General features: G+C 57.1%; 1 protein-coding gene across 6 annotated transcripts in view; it reads left to right on the forward strand.

Moving 5' to 3' along the window:
• The window catches only part of PC (pyruvate carboxylase), a 101880-nt gene that overhangs the window by 53488 nt on the left and 25584 nt on the right, over positions 1-22808 (forward strand). The window contains exon 1 of one of the 6 annotated variants that reach the window (XM_062195768.1): positions 410-432. The exons of the other annotated variants lie outside the window; for them this stretch is intronic. The gene's annotated coding sequence lies outside the window, so the exon portion shown is untranslated. Of the gene's footprint in view, positions 1-409; positions 433-22808 lie in introns of those variants that run through there. 6 annotated transcript variants of the gene reach the window in all.

Below are 22808 nucleotides of genomic sequence, written 5' to 3' on the forward strand. Positions count from 1 at the left end.
GCAAAGCCTCTGGTCTGAGCTCCGTTCCGGGCTTGCCTTCCGTGCCCTCCACTGCCTCTTTGTCGGGACCCTGAGTGGGTAGCCCCTGCACTGGGGGGCTGGAAACGAGGCAGACACCTCTTCCTGTCGGCTCTGGAGGAAGATGGAGAAGAGGCACAAAGGAAAGGACCCATGCCAGTCGGGATCCTGGGCCTGAAGGGACGTGCGTGTCCCCTTCCCTGTGCTCCCGTGCCACAGGGCGCTCCAGGCCCCACCCACAGACCTGGCCTGACCCGAGACCTTGGCCCTGTTGGGTGCACATGCGGGGAGCACCCTGACCAGGCCAGGCCTTCATGGACTAAGTAACCTCCGTGCATGAGGATTAGCCGAGGAGAGAGCAGCAGCTGACTCCCTGCGCCGCCCCCAGGAGTCTCGCCAGAGCTCAGCCTGGGGGTTTGTTTCCTGACGGTGGGGTGGGCCGGGCGGTGGAGACTGCCTGCTCCTGGCTGGAGTGGGCTTGAGGATAACTCCACGGTAAATGAGGGGAGCTGGTGGGGGTCATGGACCTCACGCCGGCCACCAGCTCACACTGACCACTAGATAAGGAGGGATCCAGTCTCCTGGCCCTGTGAGAAGAAGGGGCCGTGAGCCTGCAGTGCCAGGTGGACGGCCCGAGGCACCGCGAGGCCTCCGCAGGCAAGCAGGAGCCTGCTTTCCTCCTCTGCCCCTCCTTGGGCCGTGGGCCCAGCTCTTGAACCAGCTTTCCAGCCTTTGGTCTTGGCCTCCGTCCCCAGGACCTGCGGCCAGTGGCTTCTGGCCGCCCCCTCTCCGGCTGGCCTGTGACCTGTGTGTTTTCTTCATCAGTTCTGCTCCAGGCCCACGCCGAGCCGGAGCCTCTCTCCTCTGAGCTGCAAGGGAGGGGCAGTTGTGGGAAGCATTGGCAGGGGCTTAACCTGGAGTTCAGTATGAACAGGTAGCGGGCTGTGGGCCCAGCTTGGGGGATCCCGGCCTCGGGAGCAGCCAGGCTTCCCTGGGGTCTACAGCCCACCTGCCACACTAAGAGGCCTAACTCCCAGGAACCAGGGAGGCGGGAACCCCTCCTGAAACCTTACACTGGTCAGAGAAGTCGCTTCCCCCAGTGTAACTCGTGGCCTCCAGGCAGCGTCCTGGGTGGGGTGCACACGGGATGTCACGTCACTCTTCCCTCGGGGACTTGGCAGCCTGCTAGTGTTGCGGGAAGGAGAGAACAGGGATTCTGGGAACAGGCCCTTAGAGGACGGGAATCCAGGGGCAGTTGCACCAGGTCACGCTCCAGGGTCATCTCTCATGAGGAGAGTTACGGTCAGGGATGGGTGGACTCCACTGGACTGAGAAAACAGATTCTGCCCTGGGCTTGGACCACGCAGGATTTGTGCCGTGGCGACTGTGTTGCCAGTCATCGGGGGGAGCTGTGGTCTCAGTCCCAGTCTCAGTGTCCCAGAGCTGGGGAACTGGAAGGCCCAGCTTTCCTGTTGAAATCTGGGCACGTGGAGAACTAGGACCAGCAGGAAGTGCGGTTCTGAGGCAGCAGCGGGGGAAAGCGTGCGACTCACCACTCAGACCGCGCGGAGGGCACATCTCCCGTTTGCTCAGAAGAGAACCTTCCCTCCGCTCAGGGGAGGAGAAATTGATAAGGCTCCCAAATGGCCTCTGGTTCTTTATCTTTAATGGCAAACAGGCCCTACTCGCCGCCTGGCCGAGGGATAACAGTTCCAGGAGAAGGAGAAACTGCGTGTGTGTGTATGTGCGCGTGTGCTTGTGCGCACACTTGCAGGTGGGGCTGATGGTGACGTGGACACTGTGCTTCCATTAGATTTCCTGCTGCTTTGTCCCACGCTCCCCGAGGTCGGCGGTCGGTGAGGAAGCTGCCACTTCTCCCTAGTGCCCCCGGGAGGGATTCAGTGTCTAAGACTTTTCTCTGGCGCTAGGGGACACCTGTCTTCAGGAGGGAGAGGAGCCTTCCGGGGACAGAGCCCAGCTGCTGCTCTGCTCCCTTTGCTGGCCCTTTGCACATGCGGGGGGTTTCGTAGTCACGATGTTTCTAGTGGGCTGTCTTGTCTCCTCCCCACATAGTAGGTTTCTTGAGGACAGAGCCATGTCGTACATAATCCTCTGTGCCTTAGGTGTGTTATTGGCAATAGTGCTTAATAAACACCCAACGGCTCTGACCATCATCCTGTGGACGTGTGGCATGGCTTACAGTCGAGGAAGCTGAAGGGACATTCTGAAGTGTCCCCTCTTTGTCAGCTCCCTGTGCCAGGGAGTGGGCACGTCTATTCTGCAGATAGACTAACAGATCCATAGGGTAGAGCGAATTTCCCAAGGGCATCTAACTGGGTGGTGGCAGAGCCAGCATTTGAACCTGAGTCCTTGTACTGCAAAACTACTGCTTTTCCTCGCGTTGCCGGCCCCACCCCCTGCCGCTTCGCAGCCCCTGTCTCCCGCCAAGCTCTGCCTCTCGCTTGGTCATGGTTTTCCCTATTCATGTCCGCCTTTTCCTCTCATTAGAATTTCTGTCTCCTGAGGGCGGGGACCACGGCTTTTCCCTTGATCCTTCCAAATCTCCAGCTGCTGACGGCTTTCCTGAAATCATTCCCTGCCCGTGAGTCACCTGAGCAGGGCCAGAGAGTGGTGCAGGGGAGAACCGTGAGGGTCTCACGATGCTGGGACCGAGGGCAGGAGGTGGGCCCTGACCTCCTCGTCTGTGGAGGAAGAGCATGCCCGCGCTGCCCACTGGGCAGGGCCTGTTAGCAGCCAGTGAGAGGATTAACGCCGGGCGCTGGGATCATCTGGTTCCACGTGATGATGGCTCTAAGTCGCAGCCCAATAGAACTGGCAGGTGCAGTGACACTGGCCTCACGGGCGTTGGCAAATGAGCGGGGTGGTGCCCGGTGCAGGGCCTAGCACTCAGCTATTATGAACTATTATCGTTTTAATGACTGTTATCAGATGAGCCCTGTTTCTTCCAGTGGAGAAGGGGGCGGGGTGCTGAGGAGGCGCCCTTTCCCCTTCCGGGTTGGGGCGGGCCGGACAGGGAAGGTGGACTGACCCCTGCCTGGGGCTCCGTCAGACCCCAGAACCATTTCCCCTGTGCTCTGAGGTTCTCGGCTGGGATGCCCCTTCCGGTGGTTTCAGCCATCCCATCTGTCACCCTTGAAGAGAAATTGATACGTTCAGATAAACACTGCCCGCTGATGGTGGCCAGAGGAGGCCTGCGTGGTTGTGTTGCCGGCTCCTGGCAGGTGCTTCTCTCCTGTTCCCAGGGCATGCGGCTTGGGAAGGGGGAGTGGCGCTCACTTGTCTGTTCTGCAGTGTCCCAGAGCCACCCGGGGGACTCAGTTGGTGCCACGTCAGGCTCCGCCCCCATGGGATGGGCCGTGTGACTGTGGTTTCACAGCTTGCCCGAGAGGGGAGCTCTGTGGTCAGAGCAGGGAGGGACACAGGTGTGACACTGTTGTGGCTGGAGGAAGAGGTCCCCTCACTCGGTGATCATAGGGTTGGGAGGGCCAGGGCGAGAGGGACGGTTGAAGAGGGGCACGGAGGTTGGCAGGCAGGGGCGAGGGGGAACCGCCAGAGCGAGACTGAGCTGGACAGGCTGCCCGCAGTGGCAGTGACCGAGGCACCGCTTGGCATCATGGGCAGTTGGGGGGCTGCATGGTGTTGACCTTTGAGCTGTGAGCAAGCTGTTTGTCCCATCTTGCTCTCTTGTTCACATAATAGCTGCTGTCCATGCGTCTGACGAGCCCACGAGGTGACAGGCATATGATGCAGCGGCTGTCGCTCAGTGGCAAGCTCATGCAAATGAGATCACTTTGCCACTGGGCTGTTATGACAAAATCAGCAAGAGTGGATGCCTAGAACTCTGTCTCAGGCGGCCTCTGGCCCGGTTGTTGTACTGGATTCCAAGGCATAGGAGGAAAGATTAGAGCAAGGATCCACAGAGGTGTGTTCTTCTGGGGGTCAAGAATAGGGAGAGAGGCCGGTGCTGCAGCTCACTTGGCTAGTCCTCCGCCTGTGATGCCGGCACCCCGGGTTCTAGTCCCGGTTGGGGTGCCGGATTCTGTCCCGGTTGCTCCTCTTCCAGTCCAGCTCTCTGCTGTGGCCCGGGAGGGCAGTGGAGGATGGCCCAAGTGAGGAGGAAGCATCCAGCTCCTGGCTTTGGATCAGCACAGCATGCCAGCCTCAGCGCGCCAGCTGTGGCGGCCATTTGGGGGGTGAACCAATGGAAAAGGAAAACATTTCTCTCTGTCTCTTTCTCTCTCTCACTGTCTAACTCTGCCTATCAAAAAAAAAAAAAAAAAAAAAGAAAGAAAGAAAGAAGAGGGTGAGAGAAGAGCAGCCACCATTGTCCAGGTCGGGTCCCATCGGTGTTGCTGCTTGCTGTGTTCCCCCAGGAACTGAAGCACTTCGCCATTGAACGCTCTCACTGTCTCCTTGGCTCATGGATAGGCCACTCTGGTAGTCAGTTTGCCCAGGAGTCCAAGTTTCCCCCTGAGCTGGGTTCCTCGGGGCCTACTTGTGTGGGTGGTTTGGGTGTGGGTCTAGCAGAGCAGCAGCGGACGCTGGCCAGCGGAGGTTGAGGACTGCACGTTGTTTCTGAGACTCTAGGTTAGCCAGCCAGGACAAGTCACGGCACCCAGCAAGGGAAGTTCAGGCACCCAGGGCTTAGGTGCAGGTGAAAGCTGTTACTACCACTAGGTGCTTCCTCCCGAGACTGGAGAGGGTTGAAGCCGTGGAGGCCAGAACACCCTGTGGAGCCAAGATGCAGACCCAGCCCGCGCAGTGGCACCAAAGCTGGCAAAGAGGAGGGAAGATGCCCCATGTTCTCTCTCCTGCCCAGGACTCCCGTTGGCAGAACCTGTGAGAAGTCGGCCAGCAAGGGAGCCCGGGTGCCTCCTTCCACAGGGGTCAGCTTCCCTGGGCACAGAGCAGGGCAGAGCCAGGGGACGCAGGGAGGTGTGTAGGAGTCACAGAGCAGGAGCCCTCCCTGGGAGGGTGGAAGCATCCGTTCACAGAGGGCATGTGGGCAGTGACAGCTCTGCCGTCCTCGTGGTGGACAGCTGCTGTCTCCAGATGCAAACCTGTCACTGTCATCGTCATCAGGGAGCTGGGGACGAGGATGCTCTAAGAGGCATCCAGCGTGGAGAGGGGGAAGCAAAAGTAGCTTTATTTGCAGCTGACATGATCTTGTATAGAAAAACCCAGGGAAGCCACTAAAAATCTATTAGAACTAATAAACGAGCTCGCGAGAGTGCAGAGCCGAGATCAATGTACAAGAATCACTTGTGCAATCGCTCCTGGTGTCTACGAGGAATTAGTTCCAGGATCCCCCGTGGATGCTCAAGTCCCTGATATAGAATGGCCCAGTATTTACTTAGAACCCACACACCCTCCCTCCTGTTTACTCATAATCATCTCCAGAGTCTTTGTAATACCCGAGGTAAATGCTGAGTGTAAACAGCGATGCTGTTTAAGGACTAATGACAAGAAAAAGGTGTGTGTGTGTTCAGTACAGACACAGCTTCCGCGGGCCCAGCTGCACAACAGCACGGAGGCAGTATTGTTCTCTTTCTGAAAAATTTTGAGCCATGTTGGTTGATTCAAAAGAAGCCCCATGGAGGGCTGTCTTTTTTTTTTTTTTTTTTTAAAGATTCGTTTGTTTATTTGAAAGGCAGAGTTACAGAGAGGCAGAGAGAGAGAGAGAGAGAGAGAGGTCTTCCATCTTCTGGTTCACTCCCTAAATGGCCACAACAGCCAGAGCTTGGCTGATCCAAAGCCAGAAGCCAGGAGCTTCTTCTGGGTCTCTCACGCAGGTGCAGGTGGCCCAAAGAGCTTGGCCATCTTCTACTGCTTTCCCAGGCCACAGCAGAGAGCTGGATTGGAAGTGGGACTCAAACCAGCGCCCATATGGGATGCTGGCACTGTAGGTGATGGCTTTACCCGCTACGCCAGAATTTCAGCCTCATGATGGGGTTTTAATTAGCATTGAGATATACATGCGACACCGTGGAAGAACCTTGAAATCAATGTGCTAAGTCAAAGAAGCCAGTCCCCAAAACCCATGTAACTTATGATTCTATTTATAGGAAATGTCCAGAATAGGCAAATGTGTGGTGGATAGATTGGTTGCCTGGGGCTGGAGCAGCTATGGGGGTGCAGGGTGATGGCCGCGGGAAGGGAAAGTCTTCTAAAGTTGTAGGCGTGTGTTTGGAATGCCTGGGTGCCAGTCCTGCTCCACTTCTGGCCCAGCTTCCTGTGGACGCATGCCTTGGAAGGTTCGTGGGCCCCTCCTGCCCACGTGGGAGGCCCAGATGCAGTTCTAGGCTCCTGGTTTCAGCCTGGCCCAGCTCTGGCAGTTTCAGGCCTTGGGGGCGTGAACCGGTGAGTGGAAGATCTCTGTCTCTGTCTCTCTCTGCCTTTCAGATAAATACATTTTTGAAAGAAAAGTTGATGGTGGTGTTGGGTATGTATTATCTATGACTGCACTAACCATGGAATTGTATTTTAAGTGCGTGAACTATGAAGTGTATCTCAGTAAAGCTGTTAAAAACACAGACCTGACCCTGCAGGCTGAAAGACACTGACTGAATAAGGAAACTTTGCTGCGTTTGTTATATTTATCTCCTAATTATTCTGTGACCACCTGCCCTGGCCTGTGCCAGCTGGGTGGGGGCGCTGCCTGCCTCTCAGCACACTCTACCCCATCTCTGCTAGAAAATTTTAATTCCAATTCAGTTTTGTTTGGATTTTGTTCAAGATCTTAGCATTCATGCTGTGAGCCAGGCACTGAGCCAGGAAACAGAGCATGGAGGTGGATGGGCCTGCTCATCCTTGTGGGGCCTTCCGAGTGTCCCTTTCTTACCAGCACGAGTGTTGTTCATGTCCCAAGGGCTTGTGGCAAGAATTAAGTGAGCCAGAAGTTGCGTTCCAGCGCTCCTGGAGCGAGTTACCTGTACCCAGTTTATGGAACAGTGATGAGCTGGTCGTCCAGGCGGCCTTCCTTGTCCTGGGCAGTGCGCTCCGAGATCCTCAGTGGATGCCCCGTCCTGTTTTCCAGATGTATATACCTATGACAAAGTGTAATTTTTTTTAAAGATATATTAACTTGAAAGAATGGCACGGAGAGATGAAAAGAGAGAGATCCTTCATCTGCTAGTTCACTCCCCAGTTGACTGCAATGGACCCAGGTTGGCCCAAGCCAAGGCCAGGAGCCAGGAACTTGAACTCCATCTGGATCGCCCGTGTGGGTGGCAGGGGCCGAGCACTTGTGCCATCTGCTGCTGCTTTCTCAGGTGCATTAGCAGGGAGCTGGATCAGAAGTGGAGCAGCTGGGACTTGAACTGGTGCTCCTATGTGGGATGCTGGTATCAACAAGTGATGGCTTGACACACTGTGCCACAATGCCAGCTCCAGTAAAATTTAATTTACAAACCAGGCATGCTAAGAGATTAACAGCAGCAGTAGAACAGTGGCACAGTACAACGCAGTAAGTTATGTGCGCGTGGTCTCTCAGAGTAGCTCCTTGCACTGCACTTGCCCTTCCTCTCATGTCGCTGGGAGGTGACACTGCCTGCCTGCAGAGGGCAAGGGAGACATGAGGTTCCACAGCCCTGACTTCTGCAGTTCGAGCTGTGGCAGCAAAACTGGCTCGCGTTTCCTTTTCTTTCACAGTTTCACAGGGAGGACCCTTTCTTAGCATGGGTCTTGGCGACCCCAGCACGAGTTCTGTTCTTTCCTTGTGAACTCACATGGCTGTTCTTCAGCACACCCAAGCGTGTAGCCCCGCCACTCGCGTGTCGTGGAGCGTTCCCTGAACGGAAGCATCGCAGTCGCGTGGCAGAGTCTGATAACCTGGACATTCCTCAGTGACAGGCGGGTAGTGTGTCCGGCTGGGTGGCCCGTGTCTCAGGCAGGGCAGCACCGGGCCACTCAGAGCGGCACACCCTTTAAAACGGAGGAACTGTATTCCTGGGATTTTTCACTTAATATTTTTGGACCACAGTTGACTGTGGGTAACTGAAGCTCCCGCGCCCAGGCCTGGGGGAAGACTCGCAGCTTGCTGGGGCCGCGGTGGTGGGAAACCAGGGATGGCTTCCTGAAAGTGGAGGATACTTTCCACAGTAGTGCTTTACTCATTCATTTGAGCAGATACTCACGTATGTGGGACAAAAGGGCGAACGCTGGACGATAACTTTACCCGCCTGTCTTCCCCAGAGGCGGCCGTTGTCCGGCCTCTGATCTCACTGGAGAGAAGCCTGTGGGCGTCAGTCTAGGACTAGGACTGCGGTCAGCGGGAGGATTTCAGCACCTTCCGCGTAGTGGTCTCTGGGGATCAGGTTCACCTTCTGGCCGTCACCACTCGGGGTCTCATCATAAGAACCATGGCTTCATTTCCTTCCGCTCCCCTGGACTGCAGGGTGCCCAGCCATGGAGGTCGGCACCCAGACAGCTGCTGCCCTGGTGGAACTCTCGGGGGCCCCCTTTGCCCCTCCGCTGTGGGGGCCCCTGGGGAACACACCCCAGCAGCTCCCCAGGACAGTGCATCGCCCTGCTCCACCGGGGTCTCACCTTCATCTCTGAGCCATAGTTCAGCTGGAGAGGTTGAAGGATTGCTTTGAGCTTTTCCTCTCAAGTTGCTGAGAAACCCCAGTGCTTTCGCACTCCTGGTTCTTCGCATCCTCTCTCTTAGCCCCTGCTCGCGCCCTCTTCCTGGGAGCGTCAGTTACGGCAGGCCCTGGTGTGGCCGGGCCCTTCTGCTCTGAGGGCTCTCGCTGGGTTCTTGCCTGGGGCTTCCTTCTAAGAGTTTGTTTCTTCCCTTTGGTTTCACTGCTTTCAGGTTATTCGGCTCCTGAGTTTCTCCTCCTCCTTGTTTCTCTTCCATTTCTTTGTCTTTTTGCTTCAGTTTCTAGGTTTCTTTGATCTGACCTTGCACCCCTTCTATTAGTTTTTTTTCCAATCATATTTTTAATTTCCCAGGCTGTGTTTGCTGCCTGATGGTTCTTTGTAAGGGCGCGTCATGTGTCCTGTTGCCTCAGCGGATTCCTCTGCAGGTGTCGACGCCGTGTTTGTTTCTCTAAGTTTGCTTCTCTCAAGGCCGGTTTCCTCCCAGTTGTTTTTTCTGCTGCTGTTCCTCTCTCCTTTGAATGAATCTGCCCAGTGATCTTTGCCTGCACCTGGTGGCCAGTGTGGGACTCAGAAGTGGCCCGGGGGACCCAGAGTTTCACAGTCAGCGATGTGGGTGGGCTGTGTGCTGGGGGAACTCAGCGTCCACACACAGAGGTCCTCTCTCCTGGGAGCTGCATGGGAGGAGGGGCAGGATGTGCAGCCACTCAACCCCGCCTGCTGTCAGCAGCGTCCCCAGGCCCTCACACACACACACACCCCCGGTGTTGAGACTTGTGTTTCCCCTCTGCAGGGAGTCGGCCTGCACAGGGGTGGTCTCCAGATGGGCATGGAGGGGCCCAGCGTCCAGCGTTCCCAGCAGGGACCAGCAGGAGGTGGAGGCCCGAGCTTTTGGGTTCATTCCAGCTTTCACAATTGCATCAGCGTCCTCTCCTCTCCCATGTGCTCTGTCCTTGGGTTTATAGAGCTTTATAAAGTTCTCTTTACTGAAGTCGTGGTGGCATTTCAGGAGGGAGAAAAATGCTCGCACAGGGGAGAGTGGGGTTGGCACGGGAATCCCAGGTGGGGGAGTGCCCAAGGCCCAGAAGTCCCGGTCAAGGGTGTTGCTGACCCATTAGGGTTTCCAGATTATCACAGGATTCTCAGTTAAACTTAAAATCAAATAAACAACAGGGGTGGGGGGAGGGGGGCAGGGGTGGGAGCCAATACTGAGTGCCTACAGCATCTACAGCTGTCTTCACAGCTCAGAACTTGTAACTAACTAACTAAATAAATAAAATAAATAAATAAAAATAAAATAAAATAAACAACAAATAGTTCTGTAGCATAACTGTACCCCAAATATTATATGAAGTTTACTTTCAAATGTAAGTTTAAATTGCTGTTCATCAGAAATTCAGGTTTTAGCTGAGTAGTTTTCATTTCAATTTGCTAACCCCAGCAGCCCTTGCCCTTAGCTCTTTCTCCCTGGGGAAGCTCAGGGTCGGGGAGGAGGAGGAAGCAGCCGCTTTGCTGCCCCCATTTCCCTGGAAGGTTGTGATGGCTGCACATCTCTGAGTCCTGGCACATCACAAACTACAACGTTTTCTTTTTAAAGATTTATTTCATTTATTTGAAAGGCAGAGTTACAGAGAGAGAGAGAGAGGTTGGTCTTCTGTTTGCTGCTTCACTCCCCAAATGGCTGCAATAGTTGGGGCTGAGCCAGGCTGAAGTCAGAAGCCAGGAGCTTGACTACTTCTGGGTCCCCCACGTGGGTGCAGGGTCCCAAGCCCTTGGGCCTTCTGCCGCTGCTTTCCCAGGCACATTAGCAGGGAGCTGGATTGGAAATGGAGCAGCCGGGACTTGAACTGGTGCACATATAGGATGCCAGTGTTGTAGGCAGTGGCTTTTACCCACTACACCATAACGCCGGCCCCCAAACTAAACTTAGTATCTCACCCCCAGTGTGTCTCACTTTTGCTTTTTCTTCTAAAGAAAGAATATTAAGGCAGCATTCTGTAGGTAGATGCCAAAATACGGACTGAAGACTGCTTTGCTTCCCTTCTCCAAGGTGAGGTAATCGCAGCAGACGTCCCAGACGCTCGCGTACAATAAGTCGGTCCACAGGCTCCTCTTCCAGCAGGGCCTCTGCACCTGGACCAGCCAGTTCCGTGGGTGCCCCTGCCTTTTCTAATCTGTGTTTCGCTGATTGGACTGGCACACATTTCCCTTAGGGTTTAGTCTGAGCCACCTCTGGCACAGCCTGAACACAGCAGCCCTGGTCCTTGGAGCAGCTGCAGCCAACAAGCAGGGAGGGTGTGGGTGTGGACTGGAGGCCTTGCCGGCTGCAGCGGGCTCTCAGGCTGTGGCTTTGCTCTTTGGTTGTGCCCCTTGGAAAGCGACGTCTGTGTGTCTCAGTGCAGATGAGTGAGGGAGAGGCAGCTTCAGTTACTTCAGGCCTTGCTGAGTCAGAGCATCAGGTGACGCCTGGGTCCCTGGCAGCGCTGCCTCGCAGCCACCTGTGGCCAGACAGCAGGATATTTTGCAGTTGAAACTGTCCCGGACAGTCTGGGCGCTTTGGCCTCAGAGAAGCAGGAGCTCTTCGTCTAAGCTCAAGGCCAGTCTTTCACCTGAGTCTCAGGGCCTCCCCCTGGACTTGTTCCATCTCTTATTCTTCCCTCACTTCTTCATCCTCTCCTTCCCTCCTCGCTCCTCCCCTCCCTCTTCCTATGACTTGCTAAACATACCTAATGCCGAGTGGATTCTTGTCTCAAGTATGTAAAGAAAGACAAACAGCCTAGCAGGAAAATGGGACAATTATATGAACAGGCAATTTACAAAAGAGAAAACATAAAAATAAGTCCACCATCATGAGAAGATATCCAACTTCACTGATACAGGAAACTGAAAGTTAAAAGAAGATACCTGTTTATACCCATAAGGTTGATAGGAGCAAAGTCACAGTAAAAGAGTTTGTAAAGCAATGGGGTAATAGGAGTTCGCAGGCACTCGTGGTGCCTGTAGCAATTATTGGGTTCACTTGCAAACAGCAATTGACAAGAGGCCAGCGTGCAACCCAGACAAGGTTTATTGGAGTTTGTGCTTGAATGCAAAGCACGGTGGGCGGGGGTTCCACGTGGAGGCAAGGGGTCCGCCCTTGGCATGTGGAGCTCGACCTGGAGTTCTCGCTCGTCCCTCGCAGCACACAGCACTTCAGTTTGCATTGGCCTGGTGCTCTGTGCAAGTGCTGCTGTTTCTTTTGCACAGACCTGCTGTCATTGGCGCTGTTGCTCACCCCCACTGCCCCAGGAAGGTCACGTGTTGGTCACATCAGGCTATTCTGGGCATCCGTGCAGGCTGGGGGGGCACCTAGCAGGGCAGTAGGGCATCTTTCGGGGTCAGATCTGAACCCTCCTTGTTATTGGTTCATTTGGAGCTGGAGCTGGATATGTGTCAGGTCAGGAAGGGCTTGATGGAGTCCTGTGTCTGTCCTGTTTCACAGCTACTTTAGAGAGGTATTTGGCAATATTGACATTAGAACATTTGATCCAGAAGCTACAGTTCTAGGCATATGTTTTACAGGGATTCTTGTACACTTTGTGTATGGCGTCAGGGTATTTTGTTTTTAAGTTTTTTGTTTTTTTGTTTTTTTTTTTTTACTTTTTTTAAATTATAAAATTTATTTTTCACTTTATTTGAAAGGCAGAGAGAATTTGTCATCTGGCCCACTCCCCAAATGCCCACAACAGCCAGGCCAGTGCAGGAGCCAGGGAATTAATCCTAGTCTCCCATGTGAGTGGCAGGGACCCAACTGAGCCGTCACCTGCTGCCTCCCAGGACCTGCGTTAGCAAGAAGTTGGAGTCAGAGGCGGAGCTGGGCTTGACCCGGGCACTCTGATACTAGATGTGGGCATCCCAAGGGTCATCTTACCACGGCACCTGTTTGACTTTTTATTAGGACTCTTTTTAAATATACACAGAGTTGGAGTAAATGGTCTAACGAATTCCACGGACCTGTCACCCCGTGCAGATCTTCCCAGCTACAGATTGGTATCTGCTCGGGCAGCTCTCACACAGTCCCACAGAGCCTTATTTCTCACAGCTCTGGAGGCCGGAAGTCCAGGACTGAGTGGTGAGGGTCACTTCCACGTTCACAGATCCCAGGGTGGAGCAGCTCTGTGGAGTCTCTTTGATAGACACTCATCCCGGGGCCTGCACTGTGGCGCAGCGGGTTAAAGCCCCAGCCTGCAGTGCCGGCATCCCATATGGACACTGGTTTGAGTCCTGGCTGCTCCACTTCTGATCCAGCTCTCTGCTGTGGCCTAAGAAAGCAGTAGAAGATGGCCCAAGTGCTTGGGCCCCTGCACCCATGTGGAAAACCTGGAAGAAGCTCCTGGCTCCAGATCAGCTCAGCTCTGGCCGTAGCGGTCATTTGGGGAGTGAGTCAACAGAATGGAAGGCCTCTGTACCTTTCTCTATAACTGTCTTTCAAAAAAAAAAAAAAAAAAATCCCACTCAGGAGGGCTCTGTGCCATGACCTGATCACCTTCCAAAAGGCTTCACCCCCCGACACCATCCCCTTGGGAGTCAGGATTTCAACCACAGGAATTTGAGAGGGGTGTAAATATTTGGTCAGTAGTGGTCCTCATTTGGGCAAGGGTAGACTGTGGTCTGTGTGTATGATATGCTATTCAGCCATTAAAATGAATGGACTAGATCTACTTGTATCAATGTGGATAGATTTAAAATATTGTATTGGATAAAACAATGAATTCAAATGATTATATGGGGGCAGCTGCTTAGTCTAGCAGTCAAGATGCGGTTAAGGTGACTGTGTCCCACACGGAGCGCCTTGGTTCAATTCCCGGCTCTGGCTCCTGTCCGGCTCTCTGCTGACGCAGACTCTGGGAGGCAGTGGTGATGGCTCCTGTGTTTGGGTTCCTGCCACCCACGTGGGAGGCCTGGATTGAACGCCCAGCTCCAGCCCATCGCTGGCCACTTGGGACATTTGGGAATGAATAAGTAAGTAGATGGGAGCTGTCTCTGTCTCACAGATAGATAGATAGGAGGATAGATAAAATAGGTTAGATGAGAGATAAACTATCATTTATACAAAAAATCAAAACAGAGGTACGTGGTTATGAGTAACACCAGCTTCTAGCCAGGAAAACCGAACACCAGGAAGCGTCTCCCGCAACTCTGGGCTGTGGTCGGCCCTGGGCAGAAGAGGGGAAAGGACCAGGAATGGGATTAGGAAGAACCACAGGGGAATATGGAGTGTGGCTTCCTTTTCTAAGTTAACTTTTATTTTATCAAAATCGTGCATGGGGACACTCTGAAGGTCCGACTGTGCAGTCCCCGTCCCAGCCACCCTCCCCGTGACTCGTCCAGCAACAGCGCCTTGCTGTCCTGGCTGCTCGGCCTGCTGTTCCTGGTAGGGTTCCACTCTGGCTGCCCAGGAGGAGTCGGCAGCCCGCGCTTTCCCTCCTGGTCCTCCCAGCGTGGGTATCTAAGCCATTTTGGTTTCCGTGCACTTCCGGACTTTGCGTTGCTAAGATCGAGGCGATATTCACATCCAGAGATGCGGCAGGTGTTTCCGTACATTCCCAGAAGTGATGCTGGCCTCACTCTCCATCCCCAGGCAGACTGCACCCTGCCCTCTCCTCTCCGTTTTGAGCAGCACCAGGTCTCCCACCTTCCATCTGTTAAACACTTGCCTCCTGTCTGGGGGCCGCCAGGCCTGGAGCTCTCCTGGCCTGCTGCACCGGGTGTGGCCAGGGACCCCTGCCATCCCCGAGAGTGCCCTGTGCTGAGTGCAGGGCCTGGGCCCCGTGGCCCCCTCCTTGGCTCGTGTCCTGCTTTGTCTCGTTCGTGTCGGTCCTGGAGCTTCCCAGGCAAACGGACTAATGAGTGATAGACTTTTCCAGGCCAAGCACGCGTGAAAATATGTGCATTGTACTCCATGCTTGGTGGAGAATCCAGGCTTTCCCAGGCTTCTCCTCCGGCATCCGAAGCCCTTAGCTGGGGTCACGCTGCTGTGGAGCACTGCTGCAGGCTGCCTGCTGTCCTCAGGAACGAGGGCGGCTGCAAGATGGCGCCAATCCCTGGTGCGCGACCCTGGAAGGGATAAGGGCCGTCGCAGCCATGACTGAGGACCTTGGCGTGGGAGATCGTCCTGGGTTCTGCAGGTGGGCCCTGAATATCACCACAGCTGTTGTTTGAGGGGAAGGCAGAGACTGGAGGGGTGCGGCCACAAGCCAGGGAGTCCCAGCAGCCACAGAAGCTGCAAGAGGCGAGGAGCGGATGCTCCCCAGGCCCCCGGAGGGAGCTCGGCCACGGCAACCTGGATCGTGGTCCATTGGGCTGCTGTTGAATTTCTGACCTCCCAAACGGAAAGAGTATGACACGTTTCTATTGTTTGATGTCACCCCAGTGCTTCAGCACTGTGCTGGACCCTGGAGCTCCCGCATCGTGCAGTCGCGTCCATCCCAGGAGCCTTCCTGGGCAAAGCGCTCCCCTCTGGCTGTCTGCTCTCTTTCTGGGGCCCCAGGCAGTGAGATGCTGCACTCGCTGGCCTGCGTCTCTCGCTTTCTCATCTTCCCTCCTGTTTCCCACGTGCTGGTCTTTCTGGGTGACTTCCTGGCTGCCTCGTAATTGATCATGTGTGGAAGTTTCTGCACCCTATTTTTAATTTCCTAGAGCTCTTTCCTGTCGTCGTTTTAAAATAGCTGCCGCCCCGACTTCTGGCTGCGGCTGCGCGGGTTTCTCTGGAGGTTCGTTGCAGGCTCTCTAAGGGCGCCTGCCCTCTGTCCTGCTTTGCTCCTTGGTCTCCTTTCTACAAAACGTCCAGTGTGGGTGGGTTTCCTGGCCTATTCCTCAAATATCTGCTGATGGGCAGCCGAGCGTCACTCTGACGAAGGGCACAAGGCCAGGGACACGTCTGAGCTGAGCACAGCTGTGGGCCGGGGCTCCGGCTGGTGGAGGAGACTCGTGCCCTGGGCTGGCTTCTGAGAGGGACCCGCTGGACTGCTGCCTGGCGGGAGCCTGGTAACGGCTCCGTGGGGCCGAGGGGTCGCCACTCCATTCTTCTGTTCACTCACCCCCATCCCCACCCCGCTCTGTGTATGGCCCTGGCCTGACTCATCCCAGCAGTGTGCCCTCGGGCAGCAGCATGTAGACCCTGGAGGTTACCTGGCCTCAGCGAGCTGTGAGGGCACCAGCAGCTGCAGGGCCGTGTGTGCTTGCGGCCACCGCTGCTCCTCTGGGGACGGGGCAGGTGCCCTGACTGCGTGGGAGGGGGTGAGGCGCCTGGGCACTGACTCCCACAGATTTGAAGCAGGCTTCTGTCTGCCGCCAGCCTCCCTCCACTGGGGGGCAGGGGCACCTGGCCCGCGGGGTCCTGGGCCTGTGGAGTGTGCAGCTCCAAAGGCTTGCTTGGCGGGCCGTCCCCTCGGTCATGACCACCCGTCCAGGGTTTGCTTGGCTGCCCTCATCCGCTGCTGTCGCCTTTCCTTCCCGGTGTTCCTCACCGGTGTTTCTGCAGGGTTCTGGAAGGGATAGTTGTGTGCGCGCTGCGTCTTGTTGGACCTGTGTGGTTTTCATTTAGGAAACAACTCCTTCCTTCAGCCCAGTGCCCTTGGTCTCACCTGCCTTGCTCTTCTTCCCGAAACTTTCTGTCCAAACTTTGGGGAATTGAATTGGAGACTTCCTCACTTCTCAGCTCCCTCTGTTCTCATCCGCACCCCCCGCACCCCCCCCCCCGCACCCCCGCAACAGCGGAGCCCTCCCGCTGGGCTGCTCGGCCACTGGTCAGCTGTTTTCCTTGGAGCCTCCGGCTGTCATGGCAACACTCTCCCGTGGCTCTGGCTGGGCCCTGGCCGTCCCCTTTGTGTCATCTGCTCCAGCCTCCTCCTCCGTGGGTGTTTTCACAGCCTCCTGCTTTTGCTTCTGAGTGGGCTGGGGGACTCCCAGATCTGTCTCTGGCTGGAGAGCGCCCATTGAACTCCATCTCCCCAGGGCCAGCACCTACCTCTGCCTCTGTGGTCTTTAATTGCTCGTGGTGGCGCCACCATTTACCTTGAAGCAGGAACCCAGTGTCGTCTTCCCGCTACCTCTTGGCCTGGTAGCTGTAGATGCTGTCAGTTTCCCATCCTGTTTCCTGACCCGGTCGCCCCCTGCATCCCTGCCACCCTGCCTGGCTCCACTTCTCATCTCCCGCTTGCATTAGGGCCTCTGCCTCTACTTTTACCTCCTGGCCACAGTTGACGCTGATTTGGATGTCAAGGGTCAGGTCTGCCACGGCTTCTGATAGCGTCACGGAGAGGGGGAGGCCTTTGGGAGGATCGGGGTTGTTAGGGTGGAGCCCCCGTGAGTGAGCCCTGTGGCTTGAGAAGATGGCACATAGACACCGACAGGTGCGCTTCCCCTGCCATGCCGCACTCTGGGTCACCTCAGGGGCCAGTGGGGGCAGCGTGAGGGGAAACCCGGGCCTCTCCTCCGTGAGTGGCTTGTCTCAGGAGCCACGTGGCCGTGATGAAAAGCTGCACACTGCTCAGACCTGGCTTCCTCTGAAGCCTTCCCGCCTGAGTGGTCCCTTGCCATGGGAGCGCTCTGTCTCCCTGCCCCGGCTTTCCCAGCGCAGCCCCGACGCTGAGGATCCAGCCATGCTCCTCACCGGGCAGGTGCGCTCTGTCCACGCCGGCTGTCTGCCGGGCTCCTCTCGGTGCCTTCACCCCCTGCCAGCCTCCCCCACGCCTGGGCCCTTCCCTCCCCACACCTCCCTTCTTAGCCCTTTAAGACCCTCCCCAGGGGCCGGCGCTGTGGCATAGCAAGTAAAGCCGCCGCCTGCAGTGCCGGCATACCATATGGGCGCTGGTTCGAGTCCCAGCTGCCCCATTTCTGATCCAGCTCTCTGCTATGGCCTGGGAAAGCAGTGGAAGATGGCCCAAGTCCGTGGGCCCCTGGACCCACGTGGCAGACCTGGAAGAAGCTCCTGGATCCTGGCTTCAGAGCAGCACAGCTCCAGCAGCTGTGGCCAATTGGGGAGTGAACCAGCAGATGGAAGACCTCTCTCTCCTTCTGCCTCTGCCTCTCTGTAACACTGCTTTTCAAATAAATAAATCTTTAAAAAAGAGAGAGAGAGAGAAAAGCCCCTCCCCAGGAGGCCTTCGTGCAGCCACACTGTGCTGCCTCCGGCACTGTTCACTTCCCTCCTCTGCTGCCTCCCCTCTCTCTGCCTCATGCTCTGGAAGCCACCGCCGCGGCCTGTGAGCGTGGGAGCAGGTCCTGCATGGCTCCCGCTGAGTAGGGCTGCTGGGAGGAGGGCGGGGAGCTGCCAGGAGCACCTGCCAGCTTGGTCTGCAGAGCATGGTCCAGCCTGGCTTTAATTGGGTGTTTTGTGCCTGTCAACCTCTGTCACTTCAGCTCTGGGACGCAGCTTTCCTGGGTGTGAACCGCTGGGGGTGCTGTTACAGTGTCACAATAGACACCAGGCTGGGGACGTTCAGGGCCAAAGTTTTACCAGACTGATTTGCGGGAGGCACCAACATTCCGTCTGGGACGTACCTGGGCCCTCCCTGTGTTCTGTCTGCACCGCGTGGGGCTGTCAGCCACATCAGGGCCACTTGTGCGCTCTTGGGAGTGGCGATGCCCGCCAGCTGTGGAGCAGCTCTGTGGCATTTCCGGATGTGTCTGCATGGCCTTACACTGCTCTGTGTGTGACCTGGAGTGCTCATTCCCGCCCCAGACATTCATGTCTCCTTGGCGTCAGGCCCTGTGCTGTGGGAGCCGGCACGGGACTGAGTAGACAGAGGACCCTGTGCCGAGGTCCACACGGCGTCTGGTGCGGGAGACGGACAGGCTAAGGAGCCGCTGTCGCCTGAGCTGCTCCTCGCTGAGGCCCCTAGGCCTTCTGGACAGTGGGTGTGGCAAGGACGGGGCAGCTGTGCCTCAGCACGTGCGTGGGCCCCAGCCGGGAGGTCAGGTGTCCAGGAAGGCGTTCCTGAGCCGCGGCTCCCTGACAGGTGTGGAGCAGTCATGGCTGCTGGCCTTTCTGCGGGAGCCCCCTTATCACAGTCCTGCCCTTCTCCCTGCCACACTGACCAAGGGCTCCTGGTCAGCAGTGGCAGCTCCCTGCACCAGGGGGCAGTGTTGGCCCTGAAATTGCTACTGCCTTCCAAAGAGGCTGGGACCAACCAGCCACCTCCAGCCCAGGGGCCCTGTCCACTCCTGCCAGGCCTCAAGACCCTCTCTCTCGCCTCCTTTCTCTGTAGTCTGCGTTGTCTCTTGCCCATAGAGACCTGTGTGGCGCCAGTGGCTCAGGCCACCCTCCCCCTGGCTGCTGTGTTTGAATGGGGGTGGCAGACGGGGTGGGATGGCGCTGTGGAGCCACGCGGGGCTGCTGATGGCTGCAGCTCTGCGCAGGGCTGAGCGCGCCAGGGCCCCAGGCCCAGCGACTGGCAGGCTGGAGCCCCAGCAGGCGCCTCCACGCTGCCTCCCTCCTGTCGGCTGCATTGTCTCACGTCTTCCCTTCTGCCCCCCACCCAGAAATCTCAGCCGCGGTCTGTCCTCTCTGGGCGCTTTGATGTGGGCTGTTGCAGCCTGAGAGCCAGGCAAAGTCCTGCTTTCAGCTGCCCCCGTTGGCCGCCGGCCCTGGGGCCCACTGGACACGTTTAGGACAGCGTGGAGCAGCCCATCGATCATGTCCAGCACCATGTCCTCTGCCAGGAACTCTTCCTGGTTCTGACCTGCTTTTGCTGGAGGCTGCTGTGGCTGGCAGGGACAGAGTGGGGGGCGGGGCAGAAGGGGACTTGGAGGCTCCCGGGGTCTTCCGTTCTCCCCCTCAGGCCTGAGATGGATTTGCTGGGGGGAGGGGGTTGGGACTTGGGCCTGGGGTGGGCAGGGCAGACTGGGCTGGGCTTTCAGACTGACACACGCGCCGACTGTCCCCCAAACGAGCCTTGCATTTCTCTTCCATGGAGCCTTCTGCCCATCACGGCCCTGTGAGGCCCGGGAGACCCTGGGTGAGAACAGGGAGATTCGGGACAGAAGCTGTGCAGATCCCAGGAGCGTCCCAGGGCCTGTGGCTGGCTGCACAGCTGGGAGACGCTGCTCTGCCCTTCTCCCCAGTGGGGCTGCTCCCGCTGAGGGCACGTTGTCTGCGCCAAAAGTCGCCGGTGATGGTCCGATGACCAGATCCCCTGTGTGTCTGCTCCTCAGTGGAGGTCTGAAGTGGTGGAACTTCGGGGGACATTTTGATAGTTTTTTGAACCAGTTGAAGCTGCCCTGGCTTACTTGCCACGGCCACCAGCTCTGATGGGCAGTGCAGTGCGCTGGCGACCCTAAGGGGTCCAGGCCAGGGACAAGTGGCTTTGATCAGGAGTTCAACTTTCGGCTCGTGTTTCCGATTTTCACACGCCCATCACATGAATTCCTCTCATTGGGTGAAGGCTCTGGGAGTCCTGGCTGGCCAGAGCTCTTGCCCGGGAGGGAGACACACCAGCTGGGTTGAAACCTGGCTCCATGGTGAGCTTGGGTGTGCGCTTGGTCCCCCTGGCTGTGGTTCCTTTTCTGTAAAAAGGGTGCAGGGTAGGGGCGGTGAGGGCTCCATGATCAAGTGCACGTGCAGCAGGGCCTGGGCAGGTGAGGAGGCCCCTCTCCATTCACTGGTCACCACCGCCGCGTCCCTGTCCGCCGGCGTGGGGCCTGGCACGTAGGCCAAGCTGGTGAGTGGTTGTCCAGACCTTTACCTGCCTCTTGCTGACCTGGTAATTGGCACTCCCTGCTGCGGGAGAAAATGGAAGCGAAGAGAACAGTGGGGACCGTCTGTGGCCTGTCCGGACAGGCGGCGGAGGGACAGGTGCTGTGGACAGCCCTGCTTCCCTGGGGCGCGCCCTGGCTGCGAGGACTTATTTACGCATTCCGAGTGACAGGCAAAGCTGTCCCAGCTCCTGCCTCGAGTGTGCACAACCAGAGGCCAAGAAAAGGAATCTGTCAGCTGGCATTTGCAGAAAATAGCACCGGGCCTCTGGGCTGTCAGGTCTGGAGAGGAAGCCACGGTGAGGGATCCTGGGCTGGTGGGGGTGGCTTTTCTCCTCCCCGCTGCTTCCCCCTCTCCGATCAGGCAGGGGAGTTTCGCTTGTGTAGCAGCAGCTGCAAGAGAGGCAACGTGATGTCCCCAAGGCAGGCACTGGCCTGAGCTGCCAGGCTCTTGGCCTCCCTTCTGGAAGGGGTGCAGCTCAGTGCAGGCCAGCAGGAAATGGCTGCGGCTCAGTGGTGCAGTTGAGGGCTTTCCAGAGAGCCGGGCTTGGGGCCAGCATGGTGCTTCAGTGAGTTAAGTTGTTACCTGCAACACTGGCATCCTATGTGGGTACCGGTTCAAATCCTGGCCGCTCCACTTCCAATTCAGCTCCCTGTTAATGCACTTGGGAGATCAGTGGAAGATGGCCCGAGTGCTTGGATCCCTGCCACCCACATGAGAGACCCAGATGGAGCTCCCGGCTCCTGGCTTTGGCTGGCCCAGCTCTGGCTATTGCAGCCATTTGGGGAGTGAACCAGCAGATGGAAGATTTCTCTCTCTATCTCTCTGCCTTTCAAATGAATCTTAAAAAGAGCAAACTTGAGCCGGCGCCGTGGCTTAACAGGCTAATCCTCCGCCTTGTGGCGCCGGCACACCGGGTTCTAGTCCCGGTTGGGGCGCCGGATTCTGTCCTGGTTGCTCCTCTTCCAGGCCAGCTCTCTGCTATGGCCCGGGAAGGCAGTGGAGGATGGCCCAAGTGCTTGGGCCCTGCATCCCATGGGAGACCAGGATAAGCACCTAGCTCCTGGCTTCGCATCAGCACGATGCGCCGGCCGCAGCGGCCATTGGAGGGTGAACCAACAGCAAAAAGGAAAACCTTTCTCTCTGTCTCTCTCTCTCTCACTATCCACTCTGCCTGTCAAAAAAAAAAAAAAAAAAAATCCCATTGTATGGGCCGGTGCCATGACTCACTAGGCTAATCCTCTGCCTTGCGGCGCCGGCACACCAGGTTCTAGTCCCGGTCAGGGCACCGATCCTGTCCCGGTTGCCCCTCTTCCAGGCCAGCTCTCTGCTGTGGCCAGGGAGTGCAGTGGAGGATGGCCCAAGTGCTTGGGCCCTGCACCCCATGGGAGACCAGGAGAAGCACCTGGCTCCTGCCATCGGATCAGCGCGGTGCGCCAGCCGCAGCGCACCTACCGCGGCGGCCATTGGAGGGTGAACCAACGGCAAAGGAAGACCTTTCTCTCTGTCTCTCTCTCTCACTGTCCACTCTGCCTGTCAAAAAAAAAAAAAAAAAAAAAAAGCAAACTTGGGAAGTGCAGCCCGTAGAACTTCTTGATCATCCCCCTGCCCCCACTAGACACAGCATGGGCCCCACCCACATGTGCTGTCGTGGGGGACAGATGCACCCAGAGCAGTGCCCACTGGGAGGTCCATGCCCAGAGTCCCTTTCTGGACAGGTGCTGGCATGGGTAAAGGGGCTGGCACTCAGGTCACTGCAGGGTGCCAGGGCTCAGTCTCGTGCTGTGTGGCCAGAGGCAGGAGCCTGGGCCTCGCAGGAGGGCATTCTGGGCCCGCGGCCTGCTTCCTGCCCTCGGCTCCTGGCTTGGCGCTGTTTCAACCTCGGCCCCCAGTTATCTTTACCCATGTGGCTCTGCCGCTGCCACCTCAACCTGCACAAGCTTCCGGGCAGCAGCCAGGGCCTGGACCAGCTCTGGACCAGGGAGGTGCCTCTCCCTGCTTCAGCCTTAGGGGCAGGGGCAGGTTTGGGGCAATGGGAAGCTGCCCACTCAACTCCTCCTTTTTTTTTTTTTTTTTTTTTTGACAGGCAGAGTGGACAGTGAGAGAGAGAGACAGAGAGAAAGGTCTTCCTTTTGCCGTTGGTTCACCCTCCAATGGCCGCCGCGGTAGCGCGCTGCGGCCGGCGCACCGCGCTGATCCAATGGCAGGAGCCAGGTACTTCTCCTGGTCTCCCATGGGGTGCAGGGCCCAAGGACTTGGGCCATCCTCCACTGCACTCCCTGGCCACAGCAGAGAGCTGGCCTGGAAGAGGGGCAACCGGGACAGGATCGGTGCCCTGACCGGGACTAGAACCTGGTGTGCCGGCGCTGCAAGGCGGAGGATTAGCCTAGTGAGCCGCAGCGCCGGCCTCAACTCCTCCTTTTGGGCTACC

Source organism: Lepus europaeus, chromosome 7 (assembly GCF_033115175.1).
Source record: "Lepus europaeus isolate LE1 chromosome 7, mLepTim1.pri, whole genome shotgun sequence".
In the NCBI taxonomy this organism is placed as follows: Eukaryota; Metazoa; Chordata; class Mammalia; order Lagomorpha; family Leporidae; genus Lepus; species Lepus europaeus.